Source organism: Acomys minous, assembly GCF_964271855.1.
Source record: "Acomys minous genome assembly, chromosome: 7".
Taxonomy (NCBI): domain Eukaryota; kingdom Metazoa; phylum Chordata; class Mammalia; order Rodentia; family Muridae; genus Acomys; species Acomys minous.
The window spans coordinates 114,151,445-114,179,227 of NC_140488.1; positions in this window are offsets into that span (position 1 = coordinate 114,151,445).

Genomic DNA, 27,783 nt, shown 5'->3' on the forward strand with positions numbered 1-27,783 from the left:
TCTCCAGGCTCCTGGGTTTAACATGTATGCCACCTCAACTGGCTCTTCCCATGAATTACTTCAAATAATTAAGGTAATAGTAAAACTTAGCTATCAGACGTTTGGACCTTTTTATGGAAATGATAACTGTGAGGGTTATATAAGATAATGTACAAAAAGCTTACAGCATGGGACATAGCACCAACTAGACAGTAGACGTCTGGATAGAAAATAACTTCAGAATTAACATACTACTAAAGAAGTTACAATTAAATAGTGCGACTATGTTCTTCCACATGTAACTACCTCTCACAAGAGGAAGAAAGTCACTTCTAGCTCTTTTCTCAGTATTTACCTTCACACTTCTGAAAATCATACTCTACTGCTCGTTGTTCCTTTTCTCATGTTAAACATCATCTGTCAGGTTCTTGTGATAAAAACTTGTTATTTAACATTCGTACACTGCCCTGTTGCTGTGGTTCATATTCAAAATGTCCTTCAAAAGTCCCGGTGTTTAACTTAAGGATTGGTTTCAAGGGTGGTATTTATGAGGAGTCAGAAGAATCTTCAGGACATGGAAACTGTGGGAGTCTCTATGTCATTTGGGAGCATGCTAGTGAAGGGAATTGTGAGTCCCTCGTGTCTTCCTCTGTCTTCTTTTCTTCTTCAACATGAGGTAAGAAGTTGTGATCTTCCATGTGCTCTCACCACAATATGCTGTATTGGTATAAATGAAAAGCAATGAGATGTTTAAACATGGACTGTACCCTCTAAAACTATGAGCCCAAATAAACTTTTCTCTTTAAAAGTTAATTGCATCAAGTACTGTCTTGATGAAAAGCTGATCAACACATTCAAACTAGGGTCCTATTCCATACCTCTCTTTATTCTTCTAATACAATGATGTCAGAGCTTGGACAAATGCACATAAGCTCTGTTATAAATATATACTATTCAGAGTTAACTTGCCTTTCCTTTCTCACATAACCTTATTTTCTTCAGGAAGCAATATAATTACTGCATTTCTTCAGTTTCTCAGTATTCTACTCACCTATTAATAATGTTTTCCATACTCATCAATAACACTGAAACTCTTCTGTGCTGAGTGAAACATGTATTCAAGCAATGGTGGAAAGAAAAAAAAAAGCACTTGAAGTATCTATCCTCCAAATTAAACTTTGATTGTGTACCTTTCAAGCATGCTGTCTTGCTGTCAAATTAAGCTGCTGCTCCATGAGCCTGGACTCATTTTTATATACCACCATGATTTTCTCCCAACCTTCACTTCATTCTCATGTTATTTTCTTAGTTGGTTTAGGCACACCTTCCTGGTCTTTTCTTTTCTTTTTAAAAAGTTATATATTATTTTAATTGACTCATGATTACTGTAGAAGCTTTTGAAGAACAAGGTGTTGTTTCAATACACGTAAACATTATGTAATGATAAAGATCATAGTAATTAGCATAACTGTCACCTCGTACATTCTATTCCCTGTACAGAAACAATCAAACCCCTGTCTGCTAGCTGTTTGGAAACATGCAATATGGTATTTTATTGTTAAAAAAGTGATCTCTCTTTGTAATAGAACACCTGAACTTATCCTCCTATATAAACATAATTTTGTACCTATAGACTAATTTCTGTCTGTTCCCATCTACCCATTCTGCTTCTGCTACTATTCTCTGCCTATATGATATTGGGTTTTTTAGGTTATGATGAAATTAAATAGTGTTTAATGTCTTCTAGGTTCATTAATGTCATTAAAATGACAAGATTTAACTTTTTATTGCTAATTAATATCATCAGAGTCTAGTGTATTGTACATTTTGCAGCATACCAATCCAAATTCTTTGGGTGAAATTTGTACATTCCTATTTTTTCAGTATCTATAGGATTCTTTACCATTCACTTTTCATTGTAGCTGTTAAATAAGTGCACATGTTTACTACATGTCATTATTAGTCACTTTAGGGCAAAGAAGAGCTCTCATTCATCCTCATAACTCCTACAATATCTACCACAGTTTTTCTCAAATAATAGGGACTCAATAAATTCCATAAGTGGAATTAGAAGACAAGAATACCACAGCACAACTTCTCCCCTTCTCCAACTAGAAGTGAATGATGTACACTGTTGTCATATAATGTTAGGAAGTCATATGGAAATGATCGGAGTTACGTAATCCACTTACAGAGAAAGAGAAAAAATGGCTTGTGATACTCCTACTCATACTCTTTCTTAATTTTGACTGTTGGGAACATTTATCTTTACAAAATGTATTTTTCTACCTGTATAGATGAAATTACAGACTTAGCTTCTTCTCAATGTTGTACCATTTGAATCAACAGACAGAAATTAACTATTTTACAAAGTTTTGCTTGGAAAAAATAGAGATGAAAAAGGCTTTTTACATAGTTCTAATTGAGGTAATTTGCAGATAAAAGAATGTGAAAATCTCTTTGCTATGCAATGTATAGCTGTCTCCATTTGCTGAAAACTTTCCTACTAAATACAACTTTATAAGATGTATTACACTACATGGTTAGATATTGCTTATCATAGGAGTGGGTTACTAATAATAATCCCCAGTGCCAGGTATGGGATACCTTTGTAGAAGCTGTTTGTCAGGGAGAACCTATAAACCCCTAAAACAATACAGGTTCTTGTCAGTCCTCTTGGTTTCCCAACAAGAACTAGAAAATGAGACCCTATTCCTGAACATCCCAAACAACTAGGTTGCAAGATATAAAGGAAGCAAGCTGGAACAAAGCTCAAAACTTCATCTCTGCTGGCTAGCTTTCTAAGTGTTGTAAGGTATAATGAAGAAAGCTGGAGAATAAAAGGCATCAGTGATCTTGCCCAACTATGAAATTTGTGAATTACAAAGCTAATCAGTTAGACAGGATATGCCTGTCAGTGCAACTGTTATGGGACAAACAGCCATCCTCTGGCTTTTGAGGCCTGGCTCCACAGGAGGGAATCCATGCCTGGTACTGTAAACCAGGTCAACCCATATTTGGGGAGATGGCTTTAAAAAATGAACTTATTACTCTTGTCTAACTAAATTGACAAAGCGTTAGCCTGCCTCAAAATATCTGTGTTTATCCCACAGAAAAATTTTCTTAGTTTTAATCAGACAAATTTTCTTTGCAGCAAACAGGGCTATTGTAATTCAGAGACTCATGGCTGCCCAAGGTGCAGAGAATAAGGGATTATTGAGGGCCTAAATTTATTTTTTAAATTTTATTAATTTATTCAGATTACAACTGAATTGTTATCCCATCACATGTATACTCTCATTCCTCCCTCCCTCCTGCTTTCACCCTATTCCCCTCCCCTAGGTCTATGACCGAGGGGGACTTCCTCTCCCATTATATGGTCATAGGCTATCAAGTCTCATCTTGGTAGCCTGCTTATTCTTTGTTTGAGTGTCATCAGGCCTCCCCACCAAGGGGAAGTGGTCAAATATGGAGCACCAGAGTTCATGTCAAAGTCAGTCCCCGCTGTGGAGAATGTCCTGTCCATTGGGTACATCAGAGTAGGGGTTCAATGTTTACTATTGTATTATCCTTGGTTAGTGCAATAGTTTGAGCAGACCCAGCTGGGCCACGATCCACCCATCATGATGTTCTTCTTGTAGGTTTCTAGGACCCTCTGGGTCCTTCTATTTCCCCATCTCCTATATTTTTCTTACCTAGAGTCTCAGTAGGATGTCCTCACATCTACCCCAATCTCCTGGTAAGTGAAGACTTTCGTGGGACATGCCTTTTGGGCTAGTGCCCAATTATAAGTGAGTATATACCATGTGAGTCTTCCTGCTTCTGGGTTAACTCACTCATTATGATCATCTCTAATCCCATCCATTTGTCCACAAATTTCGGAGTTTCCTTATTTTTAATAGCTGAGTAGTATTCCATAGTGTAAATGTATCATAGTTTCTTTATCCATTCTTCGAGAGACTGGGAAAAGATCTTCACTAACCATACATCTGACAAAGGTCTAATAGTAACTACTGTACACAGCTGAAAAGTAAAACAAAAAAATCAAAGGGGTGAATGAATCACTCATCTAGCTTTTATCTTGAGATAAGTGTTGCTGAGCAAAGCAACTTGAGCTTTCAATATCCAAGCTTCATAGACACAAAAAATAAAAGGTAATGATCTGAGCATCCCTAAAGCAGAGAACACTAGACCACCATAGTATAGTGCTGAAACTAAACAGACAATACTTTCAAAATAAGAGGAATTAGATACCTCTTCCCCCAGGATAATAAAACAAAATGTTCATATTAAAATTTGGTGATAATGGAGAAAGAAAAATCTTAAGAGTATATTTAAAGGGGTTGAAGAGATGTTTCCATAGTTATGAACACTTACTGCTCTTTCAGAAGATCGGTGTTCAGTTTCCATAATCTCCAAGTTGGTTCACAACTACCTGTAACTGAGTTTCAGAGGATTCAATGTTCTCTTCTGACTTCCTCTGTCACTAAACGAATGTGTTGTCCACATATACACTCAGGTATACATACCTATGTATAAAACAAAACATTTCTTTTTAAAAGGGGAATCCATTTACAAATAAATCATTCTTTATGTGAGATTATAGTTGAAATTGAAATCTAAGTGATCTAAGAAAATTTATGGCTATTTATTTAAATTGATGCTAGAATAAAAAAATGTTCCAGATAGTTTATAGAACTAAGTGCCTCTCTTTTTTTTATTTATATATTCCCTTTACATCCCAATCATAGCCCCACCCCTCCTCTCCTCCAAGTCCTTCCTTCCCACCTTCTTCCCCCTATTCTCCCTCTCATTGACCTCAGAAAAGGGATAACCCCAACAACTCACTCAAGTACATCAAGTTGCACCAAGACTGAGCTTATCTACATCCACTGAGGCCAGGCAAGGCAGCTGGGTTACAGCGAAGTGATCCAAAGCAGGAAACAAAGTCCATGCCATAGAGAGCACCCTCTCAACTTACTAGAGGACCCCACTAAGATCACACTGCCTATCAGTTACATATGTGTAGTGGGCTTACGTCCAGTCCATGCATGCTCTTTGGTTGATGCTTCAGTCACTGTAAGTTTCCATGGGTCTACGTTAGTTGACTTTGTTGGTCTTCCAGCAGCTCTCTTGTCTCCTCCAGATCCTTCTATTCTTCCCTCCCACTCTTCCACAGGACTCCCTGAACTCTTCCTAATGCTTGCCTGTGAGTCTCAGCATCTGTAAACATAGCAGAGTATTGCTAATGGTGTCAAGGGTTGGCTTTCTCCCATCGGGTGGGTCTCAGGGTGGGCCAGGCATTGGTTGGACATTCTCTCAGTCTGTACTCTATCTTTATCTCTGGACATCTTATAGGCAGGTTAAATTTTGGTTCAAAGCTTTTGTGGGGCATTCCCCTCCCACCACTGTAAGTCCTGCCTGGCTAGAATGTTGCCTCCTTAAATCTCCATGTCCCCTGCGGTTAGGAGGCTCACCTGTATCTTCCCTGTAGCCTACCCTATTGCAAGTCTCCAGTTTGTCTCAGTGATGCCCCTGCCTTCGGTTTCCTTTTCTCTCAGGCTCAAGTGTTTCAATCTTTTCTTCAAAGAAATATCTTAGAACACATTTATCAGACTTTGAGCTCATCATCAAAGGGAGTAAATCATCAAACATGAGAAACACAAAGTGACAGCAGCATCCAGAACACACAGTGACACTCAATGTCATGCGGATATTATGTCATTAGGTACATAGTTGATCTCTAAATGTGTTGATACATTTAAAATTATGGAAGAATGGGCTAAAATGTAAAAATAAACTATGAAAATAAATAAGTAGATATGAAAAAGTACATCTTGTGAAGTTTCAGAAAAATATAACTAAAATAAAGGACTCAATGAATAAGTTTAACAGTTGAACAGGAACTAGCACATACAAAACCATAAACTTGAATGTTGGAAACTTGTTAATATCTTATTAAAACTAATTCAAGGAAGAATTTCGACTAAAGGTTTACATTCAGGGGCAAAATTTTAGTTTCTATTTGTTTAAGGCAGAATTTCAACCTTTAAATGTTTAAATTCAGGGGCAAATTTTAAAATTCTATTTGTTTAATCTCTAAGAATCTCATACATGAGTTCATATATGAATACAATGGAATTTGAGCACATTTAATTCTCATTTCTCATTTCCAACTCCTTTCTTGTCACCCCCGCATCCCCTCTCAACTCTTTTCCCTTCCAATTCCTTCTCCCTCTTCTCCTCCTCCTCCTCCTCCTCCTCCTCCTCCTCCTCCTCTTCCTTCTTCTTCTTCTTCTTCTTCTTCTTCTTCTTCTTCTTCTTCTTCTTCCTTCTTCTCATTGAATACAATTAATGGTGCTCATGTCTGTAGAGGTGTGCATGAGCAACATGTCAAGGATCATATGCCTGAGGAAAACTGACACTCTATCCCTTAGCAGTTGACAATTTTCCAGAAGGAGTCAATATTTTTTATTAAAATCTTAGCCATCATTATAATATGTTGTTATACAATTTCCAACAAACATGGAATATAAAAATAAGTCGTGCCTTTAGACAATCTTTTATGACAGTAAGCAATAAAGTTAGAAATCAGAGTGATCAGGATAGTTTTTAAAATCCAGATGTCTTTAAACTTACCATATACTGCAGGCTGGAAGGATGTCTCGGTAATTCAGAGTACTTGCTGTTCTTAAAGTTTGGGTTCCCAGATCCTACATGGTGGCTCACAAGTACCCAAAACTTCAGTTCAGAGGATCTAGATGTCTCCTTTGAGCATCTATGCTCAGCACAATGTGCATTTAAACATATACAGGCAAAACAGTCACACATAAAATATCTGTTTAAAATATACATTATTTGCAGAGATCAGTGAGAACCTAAAAATAAAAATTAGGAACTATTTACAACATAAGAGGAGTAAGGAAGCTTAAAATTATGTAGGATGCAGTTATAGCAGAATTCAGAGGGTGATTCATAAATTTTAAATATTTAAATTAATCTATGGACATAATACAATTTAATGAAATCCAGTGATACACACATATATATGAAAATTTACAAGTTCATTCTAAAATATGTGTAATATTTTATATTTCCAAGAATATTTATGATTTTTGAAGGATTTAAGAGTCTTGTCTTAACTAAAATTAAGAGTTATAAAGGTAGACACATTATTGAGACAATGAAGTATTGACCTATAGATTAATAAATTTAGCAATGGAACAAAATAATAGTCCAAGAAGCCTTTGATTTAATATATGGAAACTTGATATAGGACAAGGATTTTATTGAACATTAGTACAGAAAGCAGAAACTCTTCAAGAAATTATGACATGGCAATTGATGCACACACACATTAGGGCACATATGAATGACTGGCCTTTTAGTGAACATTATTTGAAGTAGCACAAAGCTAGAATGCCTGTAGCAGTATAATAACTGGAAAAATAACATTATGGAGTATTAATACTGTGGAATAGTTAGTGATGTATATGAAAACCAGCTATATATAGCTTTGTATACGAATTCCGGGAACACAATGCTTTTCAAATAAAAATGGAGAAGAATGTACACATTTTGTTCAAAGGTCATAAATTATGTAAAAATTTGACTATTTTCTTTTTAGTGATATATATACCTATGTTGCTTATTATTTAAAAAAAATACAATGTTACCTCTGAAGAAGGTTAATCTGGCTAATAATTTTCATACATAGAACTTTTCATACATTAATGGAAGATGTCTCCACTTACTGTTTTTATCTTACACATATTTACTAAGCATTTTTCTGTGCCTTCTCAAGACCAGGTACATTTTAAAAAAGAGGAGTTAATGAATGTGGGTATGGTTTCTTGTTTATATAAATGAGCTACCTGCATAAGCATTGCAGCTAAATTCAAATGGTGCATAGTAAAATAAATCCTCCTCAGCCCATTGTTCCGAGGTTTCAAAACTTTTGAACAAAAGGTGAAAGAGTTATAAGATCTGAAGCAGACACACAAAGGAAGGGGATTTAGGCTATCCTGATGAGTCCTGGCTGTCACCAGGCAGTTGAAGTAGGAGGGCTCCCCACCCCATCAGAGGTCTAAGAGAGTGAAATAGGCAGAAGAAGGAAGGAGGGTGGGAATGGGAAGATAAGAGGGAGAGGATAACACTTGGGATGTAAAGTGAATACATTATAATAAATAAAATATATATGTAAATAAAAAACTTGTGAGTAAAGTCTGCTGAAGTAGTTGTTTCCCCACACTTACCTAAGAAAATGCAAAATCTGCCACGGAAGGTAATTTCTCTACTATTATTCGGAAGGTCAAGGTGACTTAAAGAAATCAGCATGTACTCAACCATAATTTTTCAGTTAGAATCGTAGTTTAGAAAGTAAAAACTGGTCCATTACTAAGATTCTACAGCTTCAAAGCAGGAAGTGGTCAACATCTTTAAAAAGCACATTTTGAGTGGCTGAAATGTATGAACTTTTGAAATGTTGCACTTCCTCAAACTGTTTTTTTTTCCTTTACTGTAGCAAGTTCTTATTGTCACATATTCTCTCTGTAACTTAATATAACTTCATGTGTTAAAGAATGTTGAGATAGAAAAATCAATTGCTTGAATGTTGACAATGTTAAAGTCAGTAAGGGAAAGTAGGAAAATGTGTATTTACAATTGAATAATTAATATTAACAAATCTCCTTTTCACACTATGCCTTGGTATGAAATTCAATTCCTTACTGAAAAATTGGCTATAAAAGGAGAAAAAAATGTGTTGCATCCAAATGTTTGAATCAGAACAGTATTACCTCCACAAATCTGAGGTATAATCTGAAGGTTTGCGCTTTTAAATTACCATAGTCCTTTTAAATTTTTTATTTCATTTATAATCTCTCTGTGTCTCTCTCTCTTTATGTCTGTGTCTCTCTGTCTGTCTGTCTGTCTGTCTCTCTCTCTCTCTCTCTCTGTGTGTGTGTGTGTGTGTGTGTGTGTGTGTGTGTGTGTGTGTGTTGTGTGTGCATGCCACAGCAAATCCATGGAGATCAGAGGAAAATTTGTACCTTGCTAGAGTCATTACTCTACTACTATGCAAGTATGTTAGATTGAGGTCAGATTATTAGGCTTGGTGGCAGGTGTATTTAACCACTGAGCCACCTTGTCATTCTTAAATTAATAGATTCCTTTTAAAATTCATATGCTTTATTTTTTACTTAATTATTTTACTATTGTGTCACAATCTTTTCTACCATTTTGAAATATATGACTTACTTGGTTTAGTAATAAATCTGTTCTTTGAAGATTCAATGTTCTTATGCCTGTTAGTCATCCCTACCCCATATGTAGCTTACCCTAACCCTCTCCACTTTCTGATGACCATTCCTCTTTTTATTCTTAAGTTTTTGTACATTTTAGAGTAATTATTATTATTATATCTCATATGAATGATTTTCAATGCAAACTAAAAATTACCACCAATTTAATTCACAAGACTAAATTTCAAGATCTTCTTTTTACCTTATTTTCTTTTTTCCTTTATAAAACATTATTTTTTTATTTATTTATTCTTCTCTCATAAAATAAATCCTTACCACAACTTCCCCTCTTTCCATTCCTCCCAGTCTCCTCTCTATTTCCTCTCTCCCCTGGATCCACTGTTTCTCTTTTTTCTTTTTTCTTTTTAGAGAAAAAAATCAGGCCTCCCAATGATATCAACCAAACATACCATAACAAGATGAAATAAGACAGGGCATAACTCTCATATCAAGGCTGAATAAGGGAACCCAGTAGAAGGAAAAGGTTCCCAAGAGCAGGCAATAAAGCCAGAGACACCCTTATTCCAACTGTTAGATGTCAATAAAAACCAAGCTAAACAATAATAACATGTATACAAAGGACCTAGCTCAAACCCATGCAAGCCCTGTGACTGCCATTTATGTCTCTGTTAGCCCTATGAGATGCGCTTAGTTGATTACGTGGGCCATGTTCTCCTGGTTTTCTCAGACTCTGTCTAATGTCTGGCTGTGGGTCTCTGTATCTGTCCCCATCAGCTGCTGGAGGAAGAAGCCTCTATGATGATGAATGGGTGAGGTACCTTTCTAGGAGTATAGCAGAATGCCATTTGGAATAATCTCATTGATTTTTCTTGTCAGTCATGTTTGACTCTACCCTAGGTCTCCGGGTAATTTAAATCAAATTTTAAATGTAAATATATTTTGATTATATTATTTTCCTCCCCCAGGTCCTTCCAGATCCTCCCTCCCTTCCTACCCAACCAGTTTTAGTTTATTTCCCCGAAATTCCAAATACAGCAATAAGCCTCCCAAATACCAAGGAAAAACTAACAAAACACTACCCCCAAACAAACAAAACAAAAACACTGTGCTGACTAGTTTTATGTCAACTTGACACAAACTTCTAGCTATCTGAAAGGAAGGAAATTCAATTGAGAAAATGCCCTTAAGATTGGGCTATAGGCAAGCTTGAAGGGCATTTTCTTAATTTGTGATTGATGGAGGAGGGACTGGCACATTTTGGGTGGTATCACCCTTGAGTTGGTTGTCCTAGGTGCTATAATAAAGCAGAGTGAGCAGGACATAATGAGCAAGCCAGTAAGCAGCACCCTCCATGACTTCCACATCAGCTCCAGCTTCCAGGTTCCTGCTCTGTTTTGAATTCCTGTCTTTTCTTCCTCTAGTAATGAACAGTGATGAGAAAGCATAAGCCAAATAAACTATTTCCTTCCCAAAATTGCTTTTTGTCATGGCGTTTTATCAGAGCCATAGAAACTCTAAGACAAATACTGACTGCAACCAAAGAAAAGCATGGCAAAACAAACAAACAAACAAACACAAACAAAAAACAAAAAACAACCTTTCGAGTCCATTATATGTTGATCAACTACACATGAACATGAAGCCTACCCTGGAGTGGTTGATATACCCAGTGTCACTTCATTTGAGAAAATTGATTTTCCTTCTGCCCACAAGTAAAATATAAGTGACAGTTCTGTTACTAACCTTTACCTTAGGGGCTAGGCTTTCTATCTATCTATCTATCTATCTATCTATCTATCTATCTATCTATCTATCTACCTATCTATCCATACACCCATCTAGCCATCTTTATTTATTTATTTATTTATTTAAAATTAATAAAATAAAAGTTATCACATTGTAGTTGGGCAAAACAAAACAACAGAAGGAAAGAACCCAAGAATCAGAAACTCACTTGTGAGCACACTCAGGAATCCCATAAAAGCACTAAACTGCAAGCCATAATATATAGGAAGAGGACCTGGTATAGACCCTTGCAGGCTCTATGTATGTTGCTTCTGACTCCATGAGTTCATCAGTGTTTTTCTAATGTTGATGTAGAGAACCTTGTTTTCTTAGTGTCCACCATCCCATCTGTTTCTTAAGTTCTTTCTAACTTCTCTTCCAAGGGAATATTTGAGCTCTGAGGGGGTGTTTGGATAGAGCTGAGTTCACCAAGGTCTCTTTCTTTCTGCATAATGTCTAGCTAGAGACTTGTTGTTTGCTACTATATTCTGCAGGAGGATGGTTCTCTGATGATGGCTGAGCAAGGCACTGATCTATGAGTACAACAGAGTATTAGGAGACATTTTATTGCTACATAATTTTCATTTTTTAGATGAGTATTACTTGGTTTTATTGTAAGTCCCTGGGCAATCTAGTCTCAGGTTCTTGGTTACTGAAACAGTGTGAGAAATAGTTTCCATTTCTGGAGTGGGAAGTAACTGGTTGGTTACTTTCATGAGCTTTGTGCCATGATTTCCCTATAATAATTTGCAGGTAGTACACTATTGTAGATAAAAGATTTGTAGCTAGCTTGGTGTTCAACTTTTTCTCTTGACAGCTTGCATGATACCTTCTTGTACCAAAGATGCTTATGTATGAGTGAAGACTCTATGTAGGCACCATCTCAACATCTTTAAGGTCTTATTGTCAGTTTGTGAAGAACAATCTATAATCTTGACAACACTATGGGTTATTTGGGATTCCCATGGGCCCCTGTTGGCCAAAAACTCAGTTAGATGTAATACAGTCCCGGTACTGGAACCTTCCTTTGGTGACAAGAGATGGCCTGTAGGGACTCTGTCTAACCCATTTGATGATTTCATTTAGATCTGCTTCATATACTTACATATTTTAGAAAGTTTCTACTGTGTTAAGTTTTCATAATACCCATCAAATGCTCCTTGATTTTAGATGACTCTCTTTCTATTCCTAGACACAACATCCTCTTATCTCCCCTTACTCAATTGATTCTCCTATTCTGTTCCCTCCCTTTTCTAGTTTCCATTCCTAATGAGGTCCATCTGTTCCCTCTAATCCCTTTATATGTACCTACCTTCTGTGGTTCTAAGGATTGTAGCAAGGTTATCATGAATTAACACCTAATATCCATATATAAGTGAATGTGTAACATATTTGTCTTTCTGGGTCTGGAATACCTCACTCAGTATGGTTTCTTTTCTGGTTCCATCCATTGGCCTGTAAATTTCATGATGTCATTTTTTTCAAACAGCTGAAAAATATTCCATTGTATAAATGTATCAAATTTTCTTTATCCAATCTCTATTAAGGGACATTTATGTTTCTAGTTTCTGCCTATGATGAATAAAGCTGCAATGAACATAGTTGATTGAGTCTTTGTGGTACGTTGGAGTGCCTTTTGAGTATATACCCAAACTGGTTTAGCTATATCTTTTTTAACATATACATTTATTTTATTACCCATGAATAAAACAAACTACATGCAGCAGGGAGAACCATGATGCAATCACGAGTTATGTAAATGTTACATTCATAGTGTTTTGACTATATGTATTAGTCAAACAATGTAAACATCTTTCTTATCATGTTGGGTCTAAATTGCTGAACGAAATTCAATATTTTTCATATTTCATCTCTATTAAATTAAATCCTTTCTCTTGATCTAAGAGGACTTTATCCACTAACCAACTAAACTTGATTGTAAAACTAATCTATCAGGTCGTCAACCTCCTCTCAGAGACTTGAGAAGGAATAAAACGTAAATGCCTGAGTAAACCAGTAGTGCAAGTTGGCAGCTTCCAAAATGAACAAAATGACTGATACAGTTTACTGCCTGAACAATCACACAACACTCTCTATAATGTTGGGGTCTCTTCTTTAGCCTTATAGTCCAATATCTCTGCCAGACTTATTTACTAGGCAGGAACTATTGAGGACTTGCTTACCCTGTCTTGGCAGAGTTCAGCAGTCAACTCTGCCTGCATCTAAGATCGCGCATTTTTAGGCAGAATTATGTCTGTGGCAGAAATGAGGACATTTTGCCCAGTGGCTTGTTTGCCACATTTGAAGCAAACTCTATAAGAAGGTTCTTTGATGCTCATCATTTTCTTTAAGGTTGGCTGGGTGTTGTCAGGAGTTAGCTTCTCTTGTTTTCAAAGAATCTTTAGAATAATAAAAAACACCTTTAAATGACATATTCTGTGGGTCTCTGAAGCTTTTGAAGACCTTCTTTAACTATTTTACCTTATGTATCTATAGAATCATTTCTACCTGTTAGACTTAGGATATACATTCTTGTTCTAGAATCTGACAAGTATTTGACATGCCCATGTTTTGTATCAATACCCTAAATTCTATACCAATGACTTAGATATAACCTTCATTATGAGTAACATTAAGGCCTTGAGTTAAGGAGTAGGTTCAATCATCTACCTTTTGTTCTATCCTTCCTCTATATTTCTATATCTATAAGGGTTTGTCAATCTTATTGGTTTTCTCAAAGGACCAGCTCTTTGTTTAATTGATTCTTTGTGGGATTTTTTGTTGATGATGGTGTTTGTTTCTGTTTCATTGATCTCAGCATTTTAAAAGTTGTTGCCTACTCCTTTCAGGTGTGATTTATTCTTTTTGTTTTAGAACTTTCAGATGTGATGTTAAGTTGCTAGTATGAAATCTCTCCAATTTTTAAGTGTAGGCATTTAGTGATATGGATTTCTTGATTATAACACCATTTATTATGTTCCAAAAGTTGGGTATGCAGTATGTTCATTTTAATTTCATTATAGAAAGTCTTTCATTTCTTTCATAATTTTTGTCTTGACCCATTTTTTTTTATCCAGTAGAGAGTTCTTTATTTTCCAGGGGTTTGCAAGCTTTCTGTTGTTGTTGATGTACATCTCTAATCTGTGGTGCTCAGATAGGATGCAGGTTGTTATTTCGATTTTCTTGTATCTGTTGAGACTTGTTTGTGACTGAATATGTGGTAAGTTTTAGAGAAAGCTCCATGAGGTTCTGAGAAGAAATTATATTCTTTTGAGTTTGGGTGAAATGGCTGTAAATATCTGTTAGGTCCATTTGATTTATACCATTAGTTAGCCCTAGCTTTTCTCTGTTTAGTTTTGTCTAATTTTTAACTATTGTAATCCCAGCATGTGGGAGGCAGAGGCAAATGGATCTCTGTGAGTTTGAGGCCAGCCTGTTCTACAAATTGAGTCCAGGACAGCAGGACAGCCAAGGATACACAGTGAGACACTGTCTCGGAAAAAAAAATGAAGTCACAAGAAGAAGAAGAAGAAGAAGAAGAAGAAGAAGAAGAAGAAGAAGAAGAAGAAGAAGAAGAAGAAGAAGAAGAAAATAAAACTACTATGAATAGGCAACAACCCTCTTAATTCTTTCAGATGACTTTTGTCATTTAACTCCCATACTAGATAATAGTATTAAATTAAATTTGGCCTTATATACATACTACAACGAAACTATAACCCTGCTGTTCTTGAAGAAATAGACATGGACTGCAAATGGTCAATCGTTCAGACCAAATCCCCGAAGGCAGACAGAGACTATAACCACTCATTTGCTCTCTGTCTCATTTCAATGTTCTTCTCATCACTTCTTCTCTGACTACAAATATAATCTGCACAAATGGTAAGAGGACTTATTCTTGAACTTGTCCTTGTTTGATAAGCTGCCATTTTACAATCATCCTTGCTTAGTTAAACCCAGTAGAGGTTATTATACTAAAGTGTTTTTCTAAGTAAAACCATTGTCTTGCCACTTTACACATAAGGAAATGAAAGAGGAACTTTCTCAAGATCATACTGTTAACATCCAGTCTCAAAAGGAGAGTAAAACAATCCCATTAATACTGCTGAATTACTACCAAGTACAGCCTATCAGATCTCATTTGTGAACTAATCTAATATTTTCTCTGAATAAAAATCTTCTGTCAGAAGTGGCATCTAACATAATCAATTTGTCTAATATTTAGTTGGTATTGTCAAACCTTGGGCTCAGTGAATCATACTATTATCTCAATTACTCTCTAAAGGATCCCTTTGAGGTTAGTATATTATCAATATTTGTCAGCCAATAAAGAAAATTTCAGAGAGAATAAATAGCTTAAGGGAAGCCATCACTTTTCAAATGGGACTAAAGAAATTCTCATCTTTAGAACTTGCTTTTCTATTGTTCACACATAATTTTACTTGGCTAGCTTATTACAGATAAATTAAAATGTCAAGCTTTCTTGAAGATTTTTTGATGTTTTTATGTGTTATATATGTCTTAGACAACATACACCTTGTAGTTGAAACATTATTTTCTTTAGAGTGCCACTCTTTGGACATCACACAGAAAAAAAATTTGTCTCCCCACTGGTAGCCCAGCCAGTCTGAAATACATTTATCCTGTTTCCCAGCTTCCATGTACACAAAAGTACTATCAACCCAAAGTGCCTTTGGTACATGGAGGAATGTGAAAAACCTGCAAATCATTTTTTCATGGCATTCTTTCTCATCTATATCTGCATATAATATGCTGTATCTATAGCTGCATATAATATATCATTCTAAACTTTGTTGAAGACACATGTGTCTCAAACAGTCTACAACCACAACTACTACATATTATTGTTTATTATTTTGTTATTATTACTATTATTGTTATTATTATTATTATTATTATTATTATTATTATTATTATTATTATATTTCCAGGGGCTGATTGGGATCAGCTAGATGGCTTTCAGTTGAGATACCTTTTGCTGTTATGATCAAATGGTGGCTTGGATAAAGACATCTGGTAAGCTTCCATACTTAAGCTTCCGATTGCTGATACTACCTGTTAGTACAGATATCAGTTAGAGGCATCAGCCATGTGCTTCTATGTGTCTTTGCAACATGGCTTGAGCCTCCTCACAGTACAGAACTAAGGTTCTAAGAGTAGACCTCCCCAAAGTAGAGTCAAGTGAAGGCTTTTCAGGTCTACTCTCAGAAGTCACTTAGCATCCTGCTTCAACCAAGGCAGTAGGACTGCCCCACATTCACAGAGAGCCCTATTTGATTGTGTCTCTTAATGAAAAAACTATCCAAGAATTTGTAGACCTCATTTTATATCACCATTCTTCTCTCTCTGATGAAACCATGTAATTCACATGGGATGTTCTAATCAACATGCTTCTTAGGAATTAAAAAGCATAAAAACCAAATACTAACACAAAATCTTGACTTTTTTGTGTTTTTGATTGTTTCATTAAAGTTTGAAAAATAAAATTGCTCCTTTAGACTTTGCATGAGAACAGCTTTTACTCCTTGTTTTCGCAACTCACCTATTAAAACCATTAATGGACTGTTGCTGGCTTCCTTACTGGACCTGACTTCATTCATCCTCTGACATTCCCCCAGTCCTACAGAGAATTCCTGTGGTAGACTTCCAATATCATCTTGGACAGCTAGCTATCCACTGGACCTTTAAAAAGGCCACTATTCTAGCCTTTGTTGGGAAATTTTAGTACAACTTGAGATCAGGTATGGAGATTCCTCCAGAGGATCTTTTATTGTACAAGATTATTTTAGCTATTCTGGGTTTTTTGTTTTTCCATATGAAGTTGAGAATTGGACTTTCAATTTCTTTAAAAAATGTGTAGGTATTTTGATAGGGATTGCAATGAATCTGTAAAGTGCTTTTGGTAAGATGGTCATTTTCACTATGTTAATTCTCCTGATCCATGAGCAAGGAAGATCATTCCATCTTCTCATGTCATCTTCAATCTTTAGAATTTAAAAGGTCACAAGGCTTTGTATACTTTCAAATTTTATTCCTATCAGAATCACTGTTAAGACTCAAAGGCTCAGAAAACATGATGTTTTGTTTCTTCTTTTGCTTGTTGGTCTCTTAAAGCTATTTATAATTTCTACACATTGATTTTTAAATGTTAAGCAATGTTTCACAGAAACACATTGTAACAATATTCAGAAAAATCACCATTAAAATGTCATCATTGACTTCATCATAGTCAGATGGTGGCTGGGCTAAAATCATCTGAAGGACTTCCTTATTTGGGATTTTGAATTTTATGCTATCTTTTAGGTGAGACACAAGTTGGGGACACCAGACAAACATACACATGCTTCACTTCTCTTTTTTCATGTGTGACAGATCAGTCAGACTTCCTAATTCTAGGTAGCGGGAACAATTCTTCAGTGCTAAAAATAAATGTGTATCTTGGTTACTTTTCCTGTCACTGAGACAATATCTTGACCAGAACAATTCAAGGGAGAAGATATTAATTTGGGTTACAGATTAGATATAGTCCATCATGATGGGAAATTCTGGCAGCAGAAGATTGAGTCACATTATATCCACAGTCAGGAATTGGAGATCTTTATATGCAGCCCAGGATCTAAGCCTTGAGGATGAGATAAACTTCTTTTATGATAAAGTTCCCCACCCTAATCAATCCAATCAAGACAATCCCTTTCAGACATCAGCAGAGACTAATATAATCTAAGTAATCCTTCAAATATGTGTGTCTGAAAGTTTGCCTCCAAAGTGATTCTGTATACTGCCAAGTTGTAAACATTAACTAATCATGGCATTTTAGCGAGCTATGACAAAATAATAGAAAAAATCAACTTAAAGGAAAAGAAATTTATTTGGTCTCACAATGTGAGAAGTTCTAGATCATGGTCACTTGTTCCATGGCTTTTAAACTAAGATGAGGTAGAGAACTTGTGATTGAAATAAATTGTTCATTACATAGTAAGCAGAAAACAGAGAGGTAGAAAAGTCCCAGGGACAAAAATGTCTCCTTGAAGCAACTACCCTCAATAACTTAGTTCTTTTAACTAGTCCCAACTTCTAAAGTTTCCACCACCTCTCATTACCACATAAAACTAGATCCACAAATAGATTAATCCATTCAGGAGAATGGAGGTCTTATGACCTAATAACGACCAAAGGCCTCCTTTTGGCTTTTAATACTTGAGTCCCTGGGGTTATTTTAGAACCAAGTCACAAGGAGTAAGTTTCATTCATGAGAATCCTGTACAATAATGAGCCCAAAAGCAATATCTAGAAGGTGATAGAACACTAAAACCTCTGCTACAAGTTCATCCACTGTGTTACTTACGGTTAGTACCATTGTAACAAAAGACCATGGCCAAAGTAACTTGGGGAGGAAGGGGTTTATTTGGCTTAAACTTCCATATTATTGTTCATCATCAAAGAAAGTCAGGACAAACTAAAACAGGATGAAACAGGGTCTTGGCTACTTTACTGGGTTTTTGTTCCCACCTCCCTACACAACCCTACCCCTTCCAACCCCCAAAAACTAGATAGGAGAGAAAGAAGGTTAGAGGATAATGTGTTCATTAGTATCTTTAGACTACTTCTTGCTGATTTGCGGCATCAAGTTCTTTGGTATGAGTTCATTCTTTGTTCTTAGGATATCACCAACCAGCAAACAGAGATCCAGGGAACAGCAACAACCAGCAACCAGCAACCGGCAACCGCAGCAGGAGCAAACAGCAGCCAGCATCAATAGCAGGAGCAGGAGCAGCAGCAGGGGAAATAGTGCCACCTCTTCACTTGGGACTCTGGCATTTATGTGCCTTCTGAAGAGTTCCCAGAATTCTGAACCTAAACTATCTGCAGCTGGCAAAATCATACCCCTGCTAGAGCACGAGGCAAATTATAGGCAGATGCTGTGGACCAACTGAAGCACCCCCATATCCCAGACCTGGGATTAAAACAAAAACACATTTCCATAACATTTCTATGTTTTTAAAGAAACCAAAAATTCCCACTACACAGAATAGTCGCCTATAGGCAGGAGCTAATGCAGAGGCCACAGACGGGTGTTGTTTACTGGATTGCTCAGCCTGCTTTCTTATAGAAGAACTGAGGACCATCAGGCCAGGGGTGGCACTATTGACAAGGATTTGGGCCCTCCTGCATCAATCACTAATTAATAAAATGCTCTACAGGCCTGATTATACCCTGATTTTATTGAGGCGTTTTCTCAATTGAGGCTCCCTCCTTTCTAGTAATTCTATCTTGTGTTAAATTGAAAAAAACTAGCCAGTACAAAAGACCCCTTGTCAACTGACACAGAACATATCACTATTAAGCCATAATGTTTCCTTTCTTATTTATTCCAAGATTTCACAGTAATAGGAACATGACAATATAAAATGTTACAAAATTTAAAAGTCCCATTCTTTAAAAATTCAAATACCTAAAAGAATAAGTACTTTAAAAATAGTCAGCCTCTTTTAAATTCAAAAGTATTTTAAAGTTCAATGTCTCTCAACTCTGAATTCCTGCCAAATGAAAAATAAATTACTTTATTACTTCAAGAGCAAAGAACCAGGGCACAGTCACAATATGAACAAAGCAAAACCAAACTCCAAGGTGTAAATAAAAGCATAAATACTTCCTAGAAGATTTCACCCCAATGATGCTGGTCTCTTTTTGATCAAAGCTGATTCTTCAGTCCCAACTGACCAGCATCCATTGTCCCAGTAAAGCAAAAGTTTCACTTTACTGATTCTTGGTCTCTTGTTAAACACAGCTGGTTCTTTAGTTCCAGGTGACAAAACACCACACATTCTTGATACAAAGGTCCAGTAAAGTCTTGACTTCCCTCTGAAACTGTACAAGTTAGACCTCCATCATCTATAATATGCTCAACATTCTTATATCCTGTGCTCTTATATAGCAGCTCGCAGAGCTCTCAATGTTTTAAAGTCCTTCCACAATCATTCCGAAAGTGACATGGTCACGTTTGTCACAGTAATGCTCAGCTATCCTGGAAACAGCTTGTCTTAGAATTACTATTGCTGTGATGAAACACCATGACAAAAAGCAGCTTGTGGAGGAAAGAGATTATTTGGGTTACATTTAAACGTTGTTTATCACAAAAGGAAGTCATGATAGGAACTAAAACATGACATGAGTTCCTGGAGACAGGAACTGATGCACAGGACATGTAGGGGCTCTGCCTACTGGTTTGCTATCCATGGTTTGCTCAGCCTGCTTTCTTACAGAACTCAAGATCACTATCCCAGTGATGGCATCACACATGATGGAGTGGGCCATCCACCATCAATCATTAATTAAGAAAATGCTCCACAGGCTTGCTTTATCTTATGAAGGCATTTTCTCAACTGAGGCTCCCTCTTCTCCAGTGACTCTAGCTTGTCTCAAGTTGATGAAAACTAGCCACCATACCCATTTTCTTCCTTCCTTCTATACACATTTAAATGACAGACCCAGCCCTGATTTAGTAGAATGCTTCTGTGACAAGTGAAAAGTATGCAGACAATGCAAAACAGCTTCAAACTTGATCATAAACTTTCTAATTTGCTCTCTTTTCCTTTTGTAGAACTGTTTTGCAGGCCACATATTAAATATGATAAAATTAAAATAAAAGATTAAAATGTGAAAATAACCTGGCTCCATTCAATAGTCATGTGACAAAAACGTGTCTCTTTCTCTATTCGACTATGTTATAGTGTGAATTAGGGGGAATCACATTAAATATTTATTAAGACTTTGTGAATTCAAAAATTATCTGTTCCAGGAGCTGACATCATCTTTTCTGACTACAAAGTCTCACTCTCACTGCTGTAGTAGAAGGAGATTCCAAGAGAATACATTAGATGCAGAATTGAGGCACAGAGTTCTCCTTCGACTCTGTCTCAGTTAATGACCTGACAGTCTTACAGTATACTATATGTGTCCATCTCCTGGTGCTGGAGTTACAAATGGCTGTGGGCTTCCATGTGGCTTCTGGAAGTAGATCCCACATTCTCTGCAGCAGCAACTACTGTGATTGACCACTTTGCCATCTCTCCAAGCTAGCAATATCAATTTTTTTGACAACACTGTGTTATCATACAGAAAAAATATTGTTGTCAAGGGAAATTGCAGAAGGTATCTAATAAAAGAACAAACTGAGTTAAAATAGATATGAATAATAAGGATGGAGAATGTTATATTCCTTTCTCAGTCCTCAAGGCACACAACATCAGGTGTTCTCTACTTGGTCATTGTGTTCATCTTGTTAAAGAGAATGCATTTGACATGTAAAAATTAAAACTAAACCAAGGGTTTGTGTGAACTTTGAACTGCAATTAAATTCTTTTAAATCAATCATTTAGGTCTTTTCGCTTTTAGAAGGCAACATTGTGAAGAGATGTATATAGTTAAGGACAAATATAGAAATGAATATGGATCTAGAGCATCTAACCAAATCAGGACCATCTACTGTGTTCAACCTTGAAAAAGAGCAGTGCATCCCCTCTACAGTGTTCCTGTCAATGTTTACAGAATGACACTGTCACCACAGGGCTAATAACCCCAAAATAAATTGTAAGACAGTTTTTCTGTATTTCATGAGGGATAATATTTTCTACAATTTCTTTGTAATTAATATAAAAATTCCAATATATATATATATATATATATATATATATATATATATATATATCAAGCACTTAGCTATAATTTATTATTCTACTAATTTTTATGATTCCACAGTTGGATCATCTAATCGACTTCATTTTCCAGTGTTTAACTTACCCTTCTGAAAGAACAAAATAAAAAAGAAGGCCACAAGTTTTATAGTGTTAAAGAAGAGATTGTAATCAGAAATCACTCATGATCACCTGCTGTAATTGAGCAACAGCAATGCACAGTGGAAAATTATCTTTGCGATGTTGGATGCTTTTGTCAACAATTGGGCACTTGCTGTCCTTTGCTCATATTGTAGGGACTACTGATTATTTTTCTTAACTGAAACTCAATGTGTTCCTATGCTTTCTATAAAATTCTAAATTCCTGTTTAGTTTTGGATATTTGGGCACTGTGAATTAAAGGATTAACCTCACTTTTATAGAAAGATCTACTCTTGATACCACACTCTTGTAAATTTTATCTTTAAATATTTGCAATTTCCTGCCAGAGAAGAATGTTTTCCTTTACTTTAGGCCATGAATCACAATAGATAGTCTAATATTGTGATTTATAGTGGAGGCTTTGGGCTACATAGTATCAGCTTGGTTGTCATGTCCCAGCCCGTGGGAAAAATCAAATCAGGGTTCACTTGAAAGAGGGAGTGGGGATTGAAAGTAGGATACAGAGATGCGAGAAATAACAAATCAAGTCAGGAAATTTCTGATCAAAATTTTCTTTAATGTCAACAAATAAGACTTTATATAGTAAGGTCAATAGGATCTATTCTGATCCCTCTCTCCTTAGCTCTCAAGGCAAGAAGAACACAATAGCCTGAATAGCTCCCTGTAAGAGCTTCCTATTATTGAGTAGCTCTCTGAAAGGATTTCCTTAACCCTCTGGGTGTTTCTCAGTAGGGACTTCCCTACTTCTTTCAAAGGTAAGTAATCCAAGGATGGCCTGGAACACAAAGACCTCCTCAGGCAGAGATCAGCAGCTGGAAGGTCACAGCATGCAGCCTAAGCACAGGATTTCTGACATGGCAGAATTTAGCATGGCTTCCCACACTTGGTCACAGGAAAAGGTGGAATCTAAAGATCAACTGTGTCTATGTAACTGAATTTCAGTAAAATTAAACTCAAGAATCATATGAACTTCCCTCATTAGCAGTAATCTTTGTGCATGATCACACAATATTGTCAATACAAATCAACAATTATGGGCTGAATAGGCTGCAAAGTAGTTAAGAACACTGTCTGCTCTTGCAGAAAACCCAGGTTTGAGTCCCAGCACCTACATGGTTGCTCACAACTATCTGAAACTGCAGTTCAAGGGGATCCAATTTCCATCTCTGTCTTCTGTGGGAACCAGGCACACAAATGCACATATATATATGCAGACAGAACACCCATACACATAAACTAGAAATAAATTTTTAAAAATTAGCAGAATTTGTAATTCTACTAGCTCAGAAAAGCTGGAAACCTCACACTTGGTACTTCCTGGACTTTGTCATTGTATCTTCTCCTTTTACTAATTTTAATCCTCAGCAAACCATGACTCTAGTGGCTTCTGGTAAGTATACTGAGGGCTTGTAACAAATTATTGAACATATAAATGTTCTTGAGGGTCTCATATTTGTAACTGGCTTCAGGTGTCATGGGATTTCTGAACTCTGTGGGCACCACACCAAATGTCTCTAGAATTAACTTACCAAATTTAGTATATTTTGTCACAAAAAAAATAAAAATTCTAGCAAAAATTTTTTATTATATCCTTAAAATTTCTTTGCCCTCTCTGCCACTAATTTTTCATAGCAGTATATCCAGAGTCTCAAAGAAATGTTACATAAATTATCTTTCATAGAAATTGACTCATCAAGTTCACTTTCTGAATGGTTTTCACCTTGTACTTGAGGATGGACCTGCAAAGAATAATGGCATCAGATATGATTATATTGCACTTTCTTATATAGACAGGGACAAAATGTATTATACTAGTTGCTAGTTAATGTCATCTTATTTGTGTTCCTTTACTTTCTCCATTGAAATACTGACAAAGAAAAAAAAAGCAGAGAATCAGGAAATGTGGAGGCCACACCAGAAATTAAAAACGTTTAAATTCTAAAAGATATTTCTTCTAAATATAAGAACCAATTTGAGAAATTAAATGGATTAGTCAGATCTAAGTGAGTGAGTCAAGGAAACAAACATCTATAAGGTTTTTTCCCTAAAAGGAGCTATTTAATATAGAGAATTGGTTACCTAGGTGATGAAAGGATAAGCAAAACACACAACAGTGGAGTAATTCAAGGGATGACAATAAAATACCCTATGATGATCTGAAGGCTGTCTGAAAGGGGACAGGGATATGTAGCTATTTGTTAACAGCTTGAGTGTTGAAAGTAATGGACCATAAAGAAACCAAAGACCCTATAAGGGGCACTTCTGAATGACTGAGAAACACTGTGGCTTTTTAATTCTTTCTATATTCTAACAGATCCTTATGGTGACTTGACTAAGAATGCTTCTCACAGGACCACATATTTAAATGCTTAGTCACCTGGGAGTGGAACTTTTTGTTAGGATTAGAAGGAATAGTAGGCATGGCCATATCTCTGGAGGTTTTGAGACTTTAAAAGCTCATGTTAAGCCCAATATCATCCATCATCTTCTCTGTCTGTTGGGGACGGTAGGCCATGTGGCCAACGTTTAGCCATGTTGTCAGAGCCTAGGTTCCTATTTCTCCAGCAGTCTGTCATTTACCAGAAACCAGCTGACCCTGTCGTGGTTTGACAGTTAGACTAAAGATAAGATTTAGATGGAGCCACCCTGTTGTAGTTTAGCAATTAGATTAGATAAAGATAGCAAAATATTTGATGTGGCAGAACGTTGTGACCTGCTTGGAATTCCTCGCATCTTGAGATAGCCTGCAGCTGGGTTGCCATAGCAATATGCTTCCCTGTCCCCTGCCTTATAAAACCTTCTACCTGAACAATAAAGTTTGAGAGCTTGATCAAAGACTTGCTCTTCTTCGTGTCTTGTGTTCTGTCCCTATACAGGAGAATTCTCCTCCGGAACATTAGTCGAACCCCGGCAGGCCGGGTCATCTATGGATCAGGATGTAGCTGTCAGATACAGTTTCACTGTCTGTCTTCTTGCTGACATGCTCCCTGCCATGATGATAGTAAACTAAACTTCTGAAACTGTAAGGCAGTTACCAATTAAATACTTTCTTTTTATAAGAGTTGTCGTGGTCATGGTGTGTATTCCCAGCCACAGAACAGTAATTAATACCATTAATGTTTCTCTTAGGGAGAGGCCAAATAACATGAAAGTGTGGGAACCTGGCTTTTCAGGGTCTATCCATTACAATATAAGGCAGAATATGGAAGAGTGAAGACAACAGTTTTTTTTTTAAAGATAGGAAAATAACCAGCATACTATTGGAGGCTTAGATAGATTCTAAATTGTGAGTATAAATATTAAAATTTAATATCTAAATATTAAAATATAAAGAGAAACTAAGGTGGAGAAAACCTACCATTTCCATTGCGTGTCCAACCATTCTACCTTAGAGAAAAGCTTCAGACATGTAATAGCCTATGTGGATAAACATAAGTAGGGATTTTACTACATTCTCTATAAAGGCTCTTTAAAAATGTTTCAAGGACTGGCCATGATGTCAAATGCTTTTAATTCTGGCACTCAAGAGGCAAAGAAAGGTGAATATCTGTGAGTTCAAGGTCAATGTGGTCTATATAGTCAGTCCCAGGTTATCCAAGGCTGCATTGTGAAACTCTATCTCAATTAAACAAACCACAACCATTTCAAGACTTAAAGGTTCTAGAAATGTAACATTGTCTATGCTAAAACATCAAAATAGTAAATTATATTCTAAAATCTAAAGCTAGCAGAGATAAAGTAGGGCTAAGCATACTAGGAGTTCTTTGCAATAACCTAGGAAAAAGTAAGAGATATATGCACATATGAAAAATGTAAGCCCTTTAAATTTTAGAATGTTTCTATTAACGAATAAATTGGTTTCCATAAATTAAACTCTTAGAACCAGAAAAATTTCCCCTTTCAATGGACAGTGTTGTAAAATTATTATTAATATTTAATATTGATTTATATGATTATTAAAGCAGTGGTTATTATTTAACCAGCTATAATAGAAATAAAAGACACAGACAACTGTTAGGTTTTTAATATGCCTTAAACATTGGGCCTGGGCAGGTCTTAATACCCTAAGCTACCTTGTTATCTCCCAGCCACACATCCTATCCAAAATTCCCATAAATACTTGCACATGTTCCATTTGTGTTGCTTCTCTCCATCATGCTCATCCTCAGAACAAGCTGCTTCTGGCCCTGTGCTTCTTGTTCATGCTAGCCCATTGTGACCTGCTCCTTTATTTTTCTTTCCTCTTCTCCATGAGAGACATTGGATTATGGAAAAAAAACTGATGAATTACTTCAGCCTGTTTGTTTCAAAGATATCCTAGCTACAGAAGGGAGAGCAGGGAATGCATTACACATTGTGTTGTGTATGTTCATACAGGAGAAGAAAAAGTATGGATTTCATCCAAACTCATAAAAATCAGATTTGATAAAGGGAGACCTCCTGAAGTCACTGGCTGCAGACAGAAAAAAGGGAAAACAAAAGACCCAAACAGGATATATATATATATAAACCCTCTATATTGGAGCTTCTCTAAAAGAGAAAGGGACATATAAATGTCTCCAGCCAGAATTTCAACTGTGCTTGGCCAACAAATCCATTACTACAAAGTTCTCAGGACTCATCAAGCCATCCTTTATATGGCATAAATAAAAATCATCCTACAATTTGGTCACAGTCCAAACTAGTGTATAAGAAATATAGATGTCTTTCGTCTGCTCAAATGAAGAGTCGAAAAACATTCTTGATTTATCTGTACATTCTGCATATCTCATACATTTATAATTTTATAACTGTATTACTTGTAAGAAATTATGTTTTAAGTGCAAAAGAACCAGATCCTGGTGAAGTTGGATTGGATCTGACAGAATTCATCCTAAAGGATGCTGAGAGGGATGCTGATGTAGGATATTCTAATATAACAACCTATGTTCTCCTGCCTCAGACTGCTTCAGTTGCTGTTCCACCAAAGCTTGTTTCCAGGACAGCTTCAAAGAAAGCTGCTGATCCCAATTGGTCCAGCATTTCAAACTGTTCAAAACAGGACTTCATTTAATCCTGCAATTTCTCAACATGTAGAAACTGGACAACAAATGTCACTACTAGATTACATAACCATGTTTCCCATCTTCCTTTGAGCCCCCATAAAGAAACCCAAATCATCAAAATAATTTTAAGAGACCAGTGTCCCATTTTCTTAGTTGGGCTAGGTAGGTTTTGGTTGCTCTCTTAGGTAATGGATGTTTGTTTTTATATAGGGTTTGAGAAGAAGAAGGCAGAATATAGGAATATCATATAGGAACAATAAGATCAAAAGTCTTTCTCATTAGACAGAAAATGTGAATTTTTGTGCTTGATATAGAGTTATTATGTATTCAGATGTTAATTGCCTGCCCTCTCCAAGATTCTTACTGTTCTATGAGCAAACACTCACAAACCTTGCCTCCCAAATTTCACTGATTGAATAAAAAAAACTTCTGACACTGTGCTTGGCAGGAGAAAGAGAGAGGTAGAACGAAGGTGCATGTGCTTTGGGGCATAGCAGAAGGATCACAAGGAGATGAGGATAAATGACCAATTCTAGAAGAGTTTGGGTGGTAGGAAGATATTAATAGTGGGCAGTAGATTAGATTTTATGCTCAGTCCTGTGTTTAGCTTTTGAATAAATCATAGTCTCTATGTGTGGTTATTTGGAGAAATCACAGGTTAAGGAGTAATTACCGCTTTACTATAATATGAATCAATATTAAATATTAATAATCATTCTATACGACAGTTAATAGTCTGCAGATTTGCCATGTTCATTTTATAGGAGCTGTGCATATGCATTGTCATTCAGAAAATTGTGCAAAAGATGTTCTTAACATTAAGTTGGGCAGTGA